Here is a 14133-nt window from a genome sequence, read left to right as displayed (position 1 = left end):
GGATTTCCTATTCAAGCTTGCTTATAGCTGATAACCGGTCTCTGTTCACTAGGCTGAAAAGAGGGTGACTCCTTTGCAAGAGGGGCATTCTCTGACAGAAGATTCTAGAAGGGAGGGAGAGGGTTTGTTAGTCTGTCATGTGACCTTTTCTGGTCTGGGGTTTCCTGCATCCTTGGATAAAAATGTGCCCCCTCCCTCCCTGTACATAGGAATGAGAGGATGTATTATGAAAATATCACCTGTTGTATTTGTTCCCTAGGATGTAGCTCTTGCCTTTGAGCACCTTACCAACAGTGTTGGATTTGAATTTCCAGGAATTGGTCCTAAGCAAGCTTGCAGTGCATTCTAATTCTCTCTTCTCCCCCACCTCCTCTTCCCCATTATGGGTTTCCAATATCAAGAGTGATAGTATAAGAGTGATTTGGGGAAGTTTTGCCAATAGTTCCTTCCACCAGTCACTTAGGCTGAAGGTACGCAAGTTAAGTGAAATAAGCGTTTTGCATCATAAATAATTAAAGAAACATGTGCTCAAAGGCAATTGCACTAGTTGCAAAAAATAAATAAATCCTTAGGTAACGGCTGTGCTGTGTGCAGCCTTTCTTCATCATTTCATCACTATGCTCTCTGCGTTTGCATGTCGACACAATGTTAAGCTTGACCACTCCAAAAACAGTAAGGTGCTTGGACTTCTAAGAGCCCCCGCTTTTTTTTTTTTTAATATAGAGGACCATATTTTTCTTTCATGTGTCAATTAGTACACTTTCTCCTGACATCATTCCAAAAATATGTCCTTTGGCTACTGGCTCTTGGTTTAATTTAATTTAATCTTTTAAAGGAACAGCTATCCAAAAGGGCTTATTTTATTGTGCTGGATGGATGTAAGCAGCTGCTACTGTTGCTGCCTTGTTTTCAAAAGCTCTGTTGCACTGTAAGTGCTTCCCTCTCTAACTATTGAATTAAATCAGAGACATAAATATGTATATGCACAGCATGCCATTAACCCATTAGACCCATCTAGTCAGGGTGTCCTTGGTGAACAATCTCTTCCTCTGTTCTTTCAGGATTCTTGAGTCTGATACTGTTGACTTCAGTGACCAGAGCAGCCTATGGGTTGGTGTTTCTAAAACTCAAATGACATGGATATTTTTTTATGCTGGCCTTTACCAATTAATTAGAAAAGAGTGAATAGTATCCAGATTAACTTGGCACACTTTGGAAAGATAGAAGTGCATAGGGAAAATGGGCAGGCTGGCAGATACTGTGTTTTGATACTGCTTTTAAATTTGCATAATAAAAAAATACAGGAAACAATTGGATTAAGGCAATAGATAAGACAAAAATCATTCCAGTATCTTAGGTGTAATGGGGTTTTGTTTGTTTTTAGCTTCCCGTTCATCTGAATTTTTCACATTGATTCTTTGTTCATGCTAACATTGGACTTTGTTTTCTGTCCATCATAATAATTTTGTATCATGCAATCCCTTTCAAGTTAAATGCCGGTTCCAGAGTGGGATCATTTGTAGTGTGGCTGGTTAGTTTATAGCTGTTCCGGTTATTCAAAATTCCCTTGAAAATTGTTATGGTTCAAATGGTAATATTGCAAAAGATCCATACTTAGGAAAATGTTCAGATGCACGGGCACTCTTTATTTCAACTCATCTCTTTGCACTGTGATGTAATTATATGATATCTATCTATCTAAACATGCAATCTGAAAGAAGTGTTCAGATTTCCATGTGGCTTAGACAAGAGATCTCACTGACTGAAGGAAGTAGATGGAAAGGGAAATGGCTTAGGCTAATGGGTTATCCTACACTGATTAGCAATTCACTAAATTATTTATTCCTTCTGCATAGCTGAATAATACTATTTTCCCTGCAGCACTTGCTTCACTCTACATGTGGAGAAAAGATTCTTATAGGCCAGTGTGAGAACATAGAGACATCACTATAGCATGTTTTTGAATTAGGGGTTCCAGGATAGAGCATTCCATTTTACTCAATCTGTTGAGTTATAATATATCTTATTTTCCCCTTCATTTAGAGCAGGGGTGGGCAACCTTTTTTCTGTCATGGGTAATCTGCTGGGGGCCACATGTCGGTGGTGAACAGGGCCGAAGCCAGTAGGGGGAAGGGCTAGAAGAAAAGTGGGTGAGTCACCCCTTTTCTCTTTCTGCCACCCACTTTTTTCTCTCTCTCCATCTTCCTCCCTGCCCAGCAGGCTGCCAGGGAAGGGGCAGATGGTTCTTGCCATATGTCTGAAGTGATCGCATGTAGAGTGCTTTTGAAATTAGACTGGGGAATGCATGAAATTACGCTGAGGGCCGCAGGTTGCTCACTCCTGATTTAGAGAAAGATCTGTGAAAAAAGTTGCAAAAACAGAGCCCCGTGCCTTCTTAAAGATAAGCAAATGTTTTGAGGCATAAGCTTTCATGGGCTGGAACCTACTTCACTGGATGCAACTTGATTTCCATAGCCCTTTCCTGTTACAGGTAGGATTCTTTTTGTAAGTAATATCTGTTCCACAGGGATGTACACCAGTTTGTAACTAATGATAAATCACACAGAAATTTCAGTGCAAAAGTGCACTATTTTGGTAATAGTGCACTTTTCTGCAAAAGACAAGAAAAGTATATCGTACACACTTTTAAGCAGGTGTAACCAAGCATTCATAAGGGATATGATTTAGGTCATACTTGAACGGTTTAGTGGTTTTCCCTAAATTCTTCAATTTAAGCCAAAATTTTGCAACAAGAAGCTCATGACCTGAGCCACAGTCAGCTCCAGGTCTTGTTTTTACTGACTGTATGGAGCTTCTCCATCTTTGGCTGCAAAGGACATAATCTATCTAATTTCGATATTGACCATCTGGTGATGTCCATGTGTAGAGTCGCCTCTTGTGCTGTTGGAAAAGAGTGTTTGCTATGATCAGCGTGTTCTCTTGGCAAAACTCTTTTTAGCCTTTGTCCTGCTTCATTTTGTACACCAAGGCCATGCTTGCCTGTTATCCCAGTGATTTCTTGACTTCCTACTTTAGCATTCCAATCCCCTATGATGAAGAGGACATCTTTTTTTGGTGTTAGTTCTAGAAGGTGTTATAGGTCTTCATAGAACCGATCAACCTCAGCTTCTTTGGCCTCAGTGGTTGGGGCATAGACTTGAATTAGTGTGATGTTGAATGGTTTGCCTTGGATTCGTACTGAGATCATTCTATCGTTTTTAAGATTGTACCCCAGTACTGCTTTTCCCACCCTTTTCTTGACTATGAGTGCTACTCCATTTCTTCTAAGGGATTCTTGCCCACAGTAGTAGATATGATGGTCACCTGAATTAAATTCGCCCATGCTTGTCCATTTTAGTTCACTGATTCCCAAGATGTCAATGTTCAATCTTGCCATCTCATGTTTGACCACCTCCAGCTTACCTTGATTCATTGATCTGACATTCCATGTTCCTAAACAATATTGTTCTTTACAGCATCGGATTTTCTTTTCACCACCAGACACATCGACAGTTGAGTGTCCTTTCGGCTTTGGCCCAGCCGCTTCACTCTTTCTGGCGCTACTTGGAAATCCCCTCTGCTCTTCCCCAGTAGTATATTGGACACCTTCCGACCTGAGGGGCTCATCTTCCGGCGTCATCTCTTTTAGCCTTGTGATACGTTCCATGGGGTTTTCTTGGCAAGAATACTGGAGTGGGTTGCCATTTCCTTCTCCAGTGGACCACATTTTGTCAGAACTCTCTGCCATGACCTGTCCGTCTTGGGTGGCCCTGCACGGCATAGCTTATGGCTTCACTGAGTTATGCAAGCCCCTTCGCCACAACAAGGCAGTGATCCATGAAGGGGATTTCAGGGATTAGACCTGATAGACAGAGTGCCTGAGGAACTATGGACGGAGGTCCGTAACATTGTTCAGGAGGCAGCAACTCAATCCATCCCAAAGAAAAAGAAATGCAAGAAAGCAAAGTGGCTGTCTGATGAGGCTTTACAAGTAGCTGAGGAAAGAAGGGAAGCAAAAAGCAAGGGAGAAAGGGGAAGATATACCCAACTGAATGCAGAGTTCCAGAGAATAGCAAGGAGAGACAAGAAGGCCTTCTTAAATGAACAATGCAAAGAAATCGAGGAAAACAACAGAATGGGAAAGACTAGAGATCTCTTCAAGAAAATCGGAGATCTCAAGGGAACATTTTTTGTGCAAAGACAGGCATGATAAGGGACAAAGAAGGCAGGGACCTAACAGAAGCAGATGAGATTAAGAAGAGGTGGAAAGAATACACAGAAGAACTATACAGGAAAGATCTGAATGTCCCTGCTAGCCATGATAGTGCGGTCACTGAACTTGAGCCGGACATCTTAGAGAGTGAAGTCAAGCGGGCCTTAGGAAGCATTAGTAACAACAAAGCTAGCGGGGATGACAGTATTCCAGCGGAGCTATTTAAGATCCTAAAAGATGATGCTGTTAAAGTGCTGCCCTCAATATGCCAACAAATTTGGAACACTCAACAGTGGCCACAAGACTGGAAAAGGTCAGTTTACATTCCAATTCCAAAGAAGGGCAACACCAAAGAGTGTTCAAACTACCGTACAATTGCGCTCATTTCACATGCCAGCAAGGTGATGCTCAAAATCCTACAAGCTAGGCTTTAGCAGTATGTGAACCGAGAACTACCGGAAGTACAAGCTGGGTTTCGAAGAGGCAGAGGAACTAGAGATCAAATTGCCAACTTTCACTGGATCATGGAGAAAGCGAGAGAATTCCAGAAAAACGTCTCTTTCTGCTTCATTGACTATGCTAAAGCCTTTGATTGTGTGGATCACAACAAACTCTGGCAAATTCTGAAAGAGAATGGGGTACCAGACCACCTTACCTGTCTCCTGAGAAACCTGTACGAGGGTCAAGAAGCAACAGTAAGAACCACACATGGAACAACCAATTGGTTCAAAATTGGGAAAGGAGTACGACAAGGCTGCATATTGTCGCCCTGCTTATTTAACTTATATGCAGAGTACATCATGAGAAACGCCGGGTTGGATGAATCACAGGTCGGAATTAAGATTGCCGGGAGAATTATCAACAACCTGAGATACGCAGATGATACCACCCTAATGGCAGAAAGTGAAGAGGATCTAAAGAGCCTCTTGTTGAGGGTGAAAGGGGAGAGTGCCAAAGCTGGTTTGAAACTCAACATTAAAAAAACTAAGATCATGGCATCTGGCCCCATCACTTCCTGGCATATAGAAGGGGAAGAAATGGAAGCAGTGACAGATTTTATTTTCTTGGGCTCCAAGATCACCGCAGATGGTGACTGTAGCCATGAAATTAAAAGACGCTTGCTCCTTGGGAGGAAAGCTATGGTAAACCTAGACAGCATAGTAAGAAGCAGAGACATCACCTTGCCGACAAAGGTCTGTCTAATCAAAGCTATGGTTTTCCCAGGAGTAACGTATGGCTGTGAGAGCTGGACTATAAGGAAGGCTGAGCGCCGAAGAATTGATGCTTTCAAACTGTGGTGCTGGATGGAGAAGACTCTTACGAGTCCCCTGGACTGCAAGGAGGTCAAATCAGTCAATCCTAAAGGAGATCAACCCTGAGTGCTCATTGGAAGGACAGATACTGAAACTGAAGCTCAAATATTCCGGCCACCTAATGCGAAGAGAAAACTCTCTGGAAAAGACCCTGATGCTGGGAAAGACTGAGGGCAAAAGGAGAAGGGGACGGCAGAGGATGAAATGGCTAGATAGCATCACTGATGCAATGAATACGGACTTGAGCACGCTCCGGGAGAGAGTGCAGGACAGGAAGGCCTGGCGTGCTATGGTCCATGGGGTCACGAAGAGTCGGACACGACTGAACGACTGAACAACAACAACAAACCAAGCATAGTGTAGTTATATAGATCTAAAGAAGATTAAAATAAGTTCATATATAAGCTGTAATCATACTTGTAAGGCCTGTCTATTTTAAAACTGTGCTTACCATGGTAACCGCTCTCAGTGTAATACATTTCATCTTGGACTGTGGCATTGCTAGATACCTGTTAAGGCATATGAAGCACAATCCTGTGTGTGTTTACGAAAAAGAAGATCCAAATGAATTCAATAGGGTTTACTTCCTATGCATGCATAGGATTGGATTCGTTGTTAATGCTAGAAGCAACCCCAGTAACTTCTTCAAACTAACTACAGCTTTTGTCTTGTATTCCTCCTTTTTGAGTAGTGGGAAGTTCTATGCAGCTTCCACAGGGTCAGTTTACATTAGAGGAGAAAGCACTAGGACAATTTATGGAGCCTTTCTACTAGCTTCTTAAAAAGGCATCCATGCATGACCAAGATGCAACAGAATCTTGTTGGATGGTGATGTACATGTAAATAGGCATTGGAATGCGCATCTCAGAGGACCACTGGATCTATTCTGTACGATATATATTCTGATGCACATCTAGTTTACACCTGTATTTCCAGATCCAGGAAGTGATACATGCATCAAAGCCTGCTTACGTACACAGATCTCCTTCAGTGGATCAGGGTGACTACATATGTTTAGCAGTGGAATGTATTTATGAGTATGATCCCTTCCTGACCTGTTATTATCTAGAAGCAGCCAGAAGAATGACTCCAGGATAAAGCCAAAAAAATGACTTCTTGCCAAGGCAAACTCTCAAGGGTTTGGCTTGGCCCCAAGCAGGTCCAACAATAAAGGGGCAGAATAAGTGCCTGACTTATGGGATTCAGCTGCAATTCTTCCACCTAGGTCACCAAGGGAAGGTTGCACAAAAGTGGATGGGCTCTCGGACCAATATTGTGCAAACTCAGGGTAAAATCCAATGTATGCCCTACGTAGAGTAGACCCATTGAAATGAATGGGATGTAAATTAGATTTGACTGAAATCTCTCATTTCAGTGGGTTTACTCTAAGTAGGACTTATGTTGGATTTTACCCTTAGACTGAATTGTACACTCTCTTGCTCTCTCTCTCACACACACATACAATAGAAAAAAGGGTGTAGAGGCTACACTTGGGAAATGAAGATACTCCTGAAAATAGGAATAGTTTCCCAAAAGATCCCTCCCCTTATGTTCAAAGAAACCTATTCCTGAGGCTGAAGTTTGGGATGCGCTGAAAATCTTAGGGTCTCAGCAGAAAAGTAAATCCATTTGATGAGGTTGCAGTGGATCTCTGCTGAGAACCTAGATGGCCAGACTATGGGGAGTCTGGCCAAAAATGTGGTGGAGTGAGGTGGGAGGACAGTGGCGTTAGATGCCTCTTGGTGGGTTCTATTTGGTTATGAGGCCCAAGGGAGGCAACCAGGTCTATTTGAGAGCTGCCTGGCCCTGGGCTGCCAGGGAACTCCAGAGTTTGCCATGCTGCAACAAATGGATGTAATCCTGTTGAAAGTGGGGGAGGCTAGGAGACCATGGTGTTTCAGTAGTGTGGTCCTAGTATGTTACTGGTCATGGAATCATAGAATAGTAGGGTTGGAAGGGGCCTATAAGACCATCGAGTCCAACCCCCATGTGGAACAGATCTAGCACAATGAGTCCAGAGCTTGGTGATCTTACACTGTTTTGACAAAAGCTTCAAAGGCACAAAAGGATGTCATGGAAAGTAACAGAGAGGTTACAGGAAGAATCCCAGTAGCATCAATAGCTGTTCCAGGCTGACAACATTTGTCCAGAGTCATCACAAATGCAAAATTGCAATTTGGGATGGGCAAGCCAATCAAACAAGTTCAAGCCTCTACCTATTCAAAAAGAGTGACCTTTCCAAAATTAGACCATTTGTGGTGTAATACCTAAACTGGAGAGTACATTATGCATGCAAATATCACTTCAGGGCTTGCATATGTGAACAAACAAGGAAACAAACAAATCCAGACACTGGAGTCAATAAAACTGTCCAGATATTTGTTGTACTGTCAGCTATAGGGGGAAAAGCATTGATTTTTTCCCCTTAGGGATTTCATGGTGGTGAGGGAGATGGCTTTATGGGCTAGGTTGTACATTAATGACTGATAGTATTTCCTCATTTAATATTTATGTCAGGTGTTTCCTGGTGGATTTTGTAGTAAATTGTTAATAGCAGAACCAACTTAGAGTAGTCACTAGTGCAACAATTCTGTACTTCAAGACAAAATGTGTTAGTCAGTGATATCAAGATTTTACTTGGTTGCATTTTGGTGCTGCATTTATTTCTGGTATATGACAGTACTATGAAATCTGATCCTCTAGAAACAGGGTCCGAGTTAGTAGACTCACTCAGCAATAAGCTCATTGGCTGGAATGTCCTTCATCATCATCATGGTGATCACTTGTGATCGAGTAAGATTGTCTTCCAGAGATAGAGTCTTAGCAATGGGTTTGCAGGTGGCTGTGAAGGCCGATTCTGGATCTACACAGCCTCCCACAGTGAGGACAGGTGGAAGGCGGTCACAGTGGGGGTTTGCTTGACGTGCCTTCTGCTGAGCTCATTTCTCCCTTTTGCACTGTACTCCTGCTTCTTCAAAGTCCATAGCGCCTTTAATATAGGCTGACCTCCAGTTGGAACGCTCTTGAGTTAGAGCTTCCCAGTTCTCAATGCTTATGTTACATTTTTTTAGATTAGCTTTAAGAACATCTTTAAATCGCTTTTGCTGTCCACCAACATTCCATTTTCCATTCATAAGTTGGGAATAGAGTAGCTGCTTTGGAAGATGATAATCAGGCATTCGAACAACATGGCCGATCCAGCGAAGTTGATGTTAGAGAATCATTGTTTCAACTCTGGTGGTCTTTGCTTCTTCCAGTACGCTGACATGAGTCCATATGTCTTCCCAAGTAATATGCAGAATTTTTTGGAGGCAGCGTTGGTGGAATCTTTCGAGAAGTTGGGAGTGGTGTTTATAGATGGGCCATGTTTCATAGGGTACAGTAAGGTTGGTAGTACAGAGGCTTTGTAAACAAGCATTTTGGTCTCCCTGCAAATGTCCCGATCCTCGAACACTCTACGCTTCATTTGGGAGAATGCTACACTCGCAGAGCTCAGGCAATGCTGAATTTCAGTGTTGATGTCGGCTTTTGTGGCTGCCAAGATAAGAAAAGTGATCGACATTTTCCAGCATCACACCATTAAGCTGGATTGATGGCGCTACAAAGGGATTGGTTTGTGCTTGCTGCTCAAGCACTTTGGGTTTTTTTATGTTTAGCGAGAGGCCGAGCTTTTCATATGCTTCTGTGAAGATGTTTAGGGTAGTTTGGAGATCTTCCTCTGAGTGTGCGCAGATTATGTTATCATCAGCATATTGAAGTTCTATGACAGAGATTGTGATTACCTTCCTTTTTGCTTTCAGCCTACTGAGATTAAAAGTTTTTCATCTGTTCGATATATGATTTCTACACCAATGGGAAGTTTCCCTTCAACAAGGTGTAGAATCATAGCGATGAAGATTGCAAAGGTTGGGGCAATGACGCATCCCTGTTTAATGCCTGATCCCACTTTGAATGGATCACTTTGAGAGCCATTGTTATCCAAGATTGTTGTCGTCATGGAGGAGCCACAAGATGTTCACAAATTTATTAGGGTATCCGGTTTTCAGAAGGATGGTCCAGAGAGCAGTATGATTTACAGTGTCGAAGGCCTTAGTCAGATCAGTAAACGTCACGTACAGGGGTTGATTTTGCTCCCTGCATTTTTCTTGGAGCTGTCGTGCAGTGAAGATCATATCCACTGTCCCCCTGGAAGGGCCATTTTGGGATTCAAGGAGGATGTCTTCTGAGATAGGTAGAAGGCAGTTTGTGAGGATCCTTGCCAGGATTTTGCCTGCCGTAGCTAAAAGGGAGATGCCTCAATAGTTTCCACAATCTGTTCTATAACCCTTTTTAAAGAGAGTGATAATTATGGCATCCCTGAAGTCTGCTGGGATCTCCTCCCTCATCCAGATTTTTTTGATGAGCTTGTGAAGCTGTTGTGTAGCTTCAGGCCCACCTTCTTTAAAGACTTCAACAGGGATCCCATCGGGTCCGCTAGCTTTATTATTTTTCATTTGGTTAATGGCTTTACTGACTTCCTCCAAACTAGGAGATTCTGCAAGCTCATCTCTGGTTTGTTTTTGTAGGATTTGCAAGAAAACCTCATCAGCCATAATAGAGTTACGGTTAGGAAGGTTGTGGTAATGCTCATTCCAATGCAGTGCAATAGACTCTTTGTCCTTTAGAAGTTCGGCACCATCTTTTGAGTGTAAGGGGTTTGTACCATAGTTTGTTGGTCTGTAGAAGGCCTTTGTGGCATTAAAAAAGCCCCGTGCGTCATGGGCATCTGCAAAATGCTGGATTTCTTGAGCTTTCTTTATCCACCAGGTGTTCTTAAGTTCTCTGGTTCTTCTTTGGACCTCAGCCTTTGCACTGGCATGGATTTTTTTCTTAGTGGCACAGTTGATGTCTTTTTGCCATATTTGGAAGGCTTTTCTTTTCTTATCAATAATATGTTCAATCTCCCTATCATTCTCATCAAACCAGTCCTGATGTTTCTTAGTTTGGTATCTGATAGTTTGTTCACAGGCTGCGATAATGGAAGTCTTCAGTTTATTCCAGTGTTCCTCGACATTTTCAGGGGTTTCCATAGGTAGATTTCCTTGAGAGTTGTTTGAAAGCAGGCTCACTTAATAGGGTCTTGGAGGGCTTGGGTGTTCATTTTACGCGTTGGTTTTCTTCCTTGGAGCCTACGTTGAGGGACAGTCTTAATGGCCATCGTGGTACGAATTAATCAATGGTCTGTCCAGCAGTTGTCAGCACTCGTCATGGCTCTAGTGAGGAATACATCGCAGCGATCTCTGGCATGGACAATTACATAATCTAGAAGATGCCACTGCTTCGACCGAGGGTGCTTCCGTGATGTTTTAAGATTATTTTTCTGGTGAAAAAGTGTGTTGGTAATGACAAGATTATGCTCTGCACATTTAGTCAGAAGTAGAATTCCATTCTGGTTGCTATTGCCAACTCCTTCTTTCCCAATGGTCCCCGGCCACAAATCAAAATCACGCCCAGCTCTTGCATTGAAATTGCCCAGGAGGATGATTTTATCCTCCTTAGGTATCTCTGATAAGATGGTGTCCAGCTGGGAGTAAAATTTTTCTTTGATGTCTTCATCAGCATCTAATGTTGGTGCATAGTCACTTAGAATAGCCGCCTGCTGGTTTCTGGCGAGTTTTATTCGGAGGGTTGAGAGTCGTTCATTAATGCCAGTAGGAACTTCTGAGAAGAGCTTCATAAGATCATTTTTAATAGCAAAGCCTATTCCATGTATTAGTCATTCTTGTTCAGGCAGCCCTTTCCAGAAGAAGGTGTAACCTCCTTTTTCTTCCTTCAGTTGTCCCTCTCCTGCTCTTCAAGTTTCTTGGAGTGCTGATATGTCAATGCTAAAATGTCTCAGCTCTGATCTCTTCAATGATGGCAGTTCTACATTCAGGGCGTTCACTGTCTGTATTGTCCAGCAGTGTCCGTATATTCTATGTTCCAAAGTTCATTTGTCTTTTGTGACCGCTAAATGACCACTGGATGCGGTCATCCAGTCAAGGAGAAGATGAGGCAGACTATGTTTAGGGCACTTTTTCTAGCCCCCTCCCCATACGGGGTGAGCAGAGTGGATCCTGAATAGGACTGCTCAGTCATGGATACAGCTGCCGAACCACTCAACTGCCTCGGTCCTTGAGTCAGGACAATTGAATCTGTATCCACCGCCCATGTGCCAGTCTATGACTAAGGGCTTCCGGATTTCACAGTCCTGCCCCCGTTGCCATTGGGTTTAGATTGGAAGATGCCTGTACATGAATTTGTTTTATGTGTGGAGATCAGTGCACAATGATCAACACAGTCTTCACAGAAAAAGGCTCTAATCCAATGGCATGGTTATCATGACAATTTGTGGTCCTTTATCTGCTGCAGCTTCATCCGCCTTCTCAGCTGTTGTAACGTATACCTTGTTATCTTCCTCCAGGAAATTCCTGACTTGTGTGGCAGATAACTTCCTCCTACAGAAAGTAGAGGAAGGAACTACAGGATCGGCTATCCTTGACTTGATCCTAACCAACAGAGATGATTTAGTGGATAAAGTAGCAGTTACAGGAACTCTGGGGGAAAGCAACCATGTTGTACTTGAGTTCTTGGTTTTAAGGGAAGCAAAAGCCGAGTGTAGTCAAACGCGTACCCTGGATTTTAGGAAAGCTGATTTTAATAAACTCAGAACAATGATCGGTAAGGTCCCATGGCAAGCAACTCTTAACGAGAAAAGGAGTCCAAGATGGGTGGGAGCTTTTAAAAAAGGAAATTCTCAAGGCACAATTACAAACAATTCCAACAAGAAGAAAAGGTGGAAGACAACAGAAGAAGCCAATGTGGCTTCACAAAAAGCTTAAAGATGACCTGAAAACAAAAAAGGACACATATAGGAAGTGGAAAGAAGGCCAAGTAACAAAGGAAGAGTACAGGCAGGTAGCACAGAATTGCAGGGATGGCGTCAGGAAGGCTAAAGCTGAGAACCAGCTGAGGTTAGCGAGGGATGCTAAAAACAACAAAAAGGCTTTCTTCAGCTACGTGCATAGTAAAAGGCAGAGGAAAGAAATGGTTGTTCAGCTGTTAAACAGGGATGGCGAAATGATAACAGATGACAAAAAAAGGCAGAGGTGCTCAATTCCTACTTTGGCTCAGTCTTCTCCCAAAAGAGGGTCTATGACCCCCCCTGGCAAAGGCGAAGTACAGGCTGAAGGGGCAGGATTGCAGCTTGAGATCGATAGGCATATGGTCAAGGAACACCTAATTACTTTGAATGAGTTCAGATCTCCAGGACCAGATGAACTGCATCCTAGAGTAATAAAGGAACTGGCAGAAGAACTCTCAGAACCGCTGTCTATTCTCTTTGAGAAATCATGGAGGACGGGGGAAGTGCCAGATGACTGGAGGAGGGCTAATGTTGTCCCTATCTTCAAAAAGGGTAAAAAGGAGGAACCTGGGAACTACAGACCAGTCAGTCTGACATCAATCCCTGGGAAAATTCTGGAGCAGATGATAAAGCAATCCATCTGGAAGTACCTGGAAAACAATGCCGTGATTACTCGAAGCCAACATGGATTTGTCAAAAACAAGTCCTGCCAGACAAATCTGATCTCATTTTTTGATCAAGTAACCTCCCTTGTAGACCGTGGGAATGCTGTAGTCATCATATACCTCAGCTTCAGCAAAGCTTTTGACAAAGTGCCCCATGATATCCTGATGAGCAAACTAGCTCAAAGTGGGCTAGATGAAACAAGGATCTGGTGGATCCACAGTTGGCTACAGAATCGGACTCAAAGAGTGCTTATAAATGGGACCTTCTCAAACTGGGGAGAGGTAACGAGTGGGGTGCCGCAGGGCTCAGTCCTGGGTCCAGTGCTCTTCAACATTTTTATTAATGACTTGGAGGAGGAGTTGCAGAGAATGCTGATCAGATTTGCAGCTGACACAAAATTGGATGGGATAGCTAATACTTTGGAAGACGGAAACAAAATTCAAAGTGATCTGGATAGACTGGAGCGCTGGGCAGAAAACAACAGAATGACATTGAATAGGGATAAATGCCAAGTTCTGCACCTAGGAAAAAGAAACCAAATGCACAGTTACAAGATGGGGGATACGTGGCTCAACAACACTACAAGCGAGAAAGATCTTGGAATTGTTGTCGATCACAAGCTGAATATGAGCCAACACTGTGATGTGGCTGCAAAAAAGGCAAATGCTCTTTTGGGCTGCATTAATAGAAGCATAGCTTCCAAATCCCAGGAAGTACTAGTTCCCCTCTACTCAGCACTGGTTAGGCCTCATCTGGAGTACTGTGTCCAGTTCTGGGCACCACACTTTAAGAAGGATGCAGACAAACTGGAGAGGGTTCAGAGGAGGGCAACAAAGATGATCAGAGGACTGGAAACAAAGCCCTATGAAGAGAGACTGAAAGAACTGGGCATGTTTAGCCTTGAGAAGAGAAGACAGAGGGGAGATATGATAGCACTCTTCAAGTACTTGAAAGGTTGTCACAGAGAAGAAGGCCAGGATCTCTTCTCGATCATCCCAGAGTGCAGGACACGGAATCATAGGCTCAAGTTACAGGAAGCCAGATTCCGGCTGAACATC

Source organism: Heloderma suspectum, chromosome 1 (genome assembly GCF_057233095.1).
Source record: "Heloderma suspectum isolate Gila_16-S chromosome 1, 16-S_ref, whole genome shotgun sequence".
Lineage (NCBI taxonomy): Eukaryota > Metazoa > Chordata > Lepidosauria > Squamata > Helodermatidae > Heloderma > Heloderma suspectum.
This window is presented reverse-complemented; position numbering follows the sequence as displayed.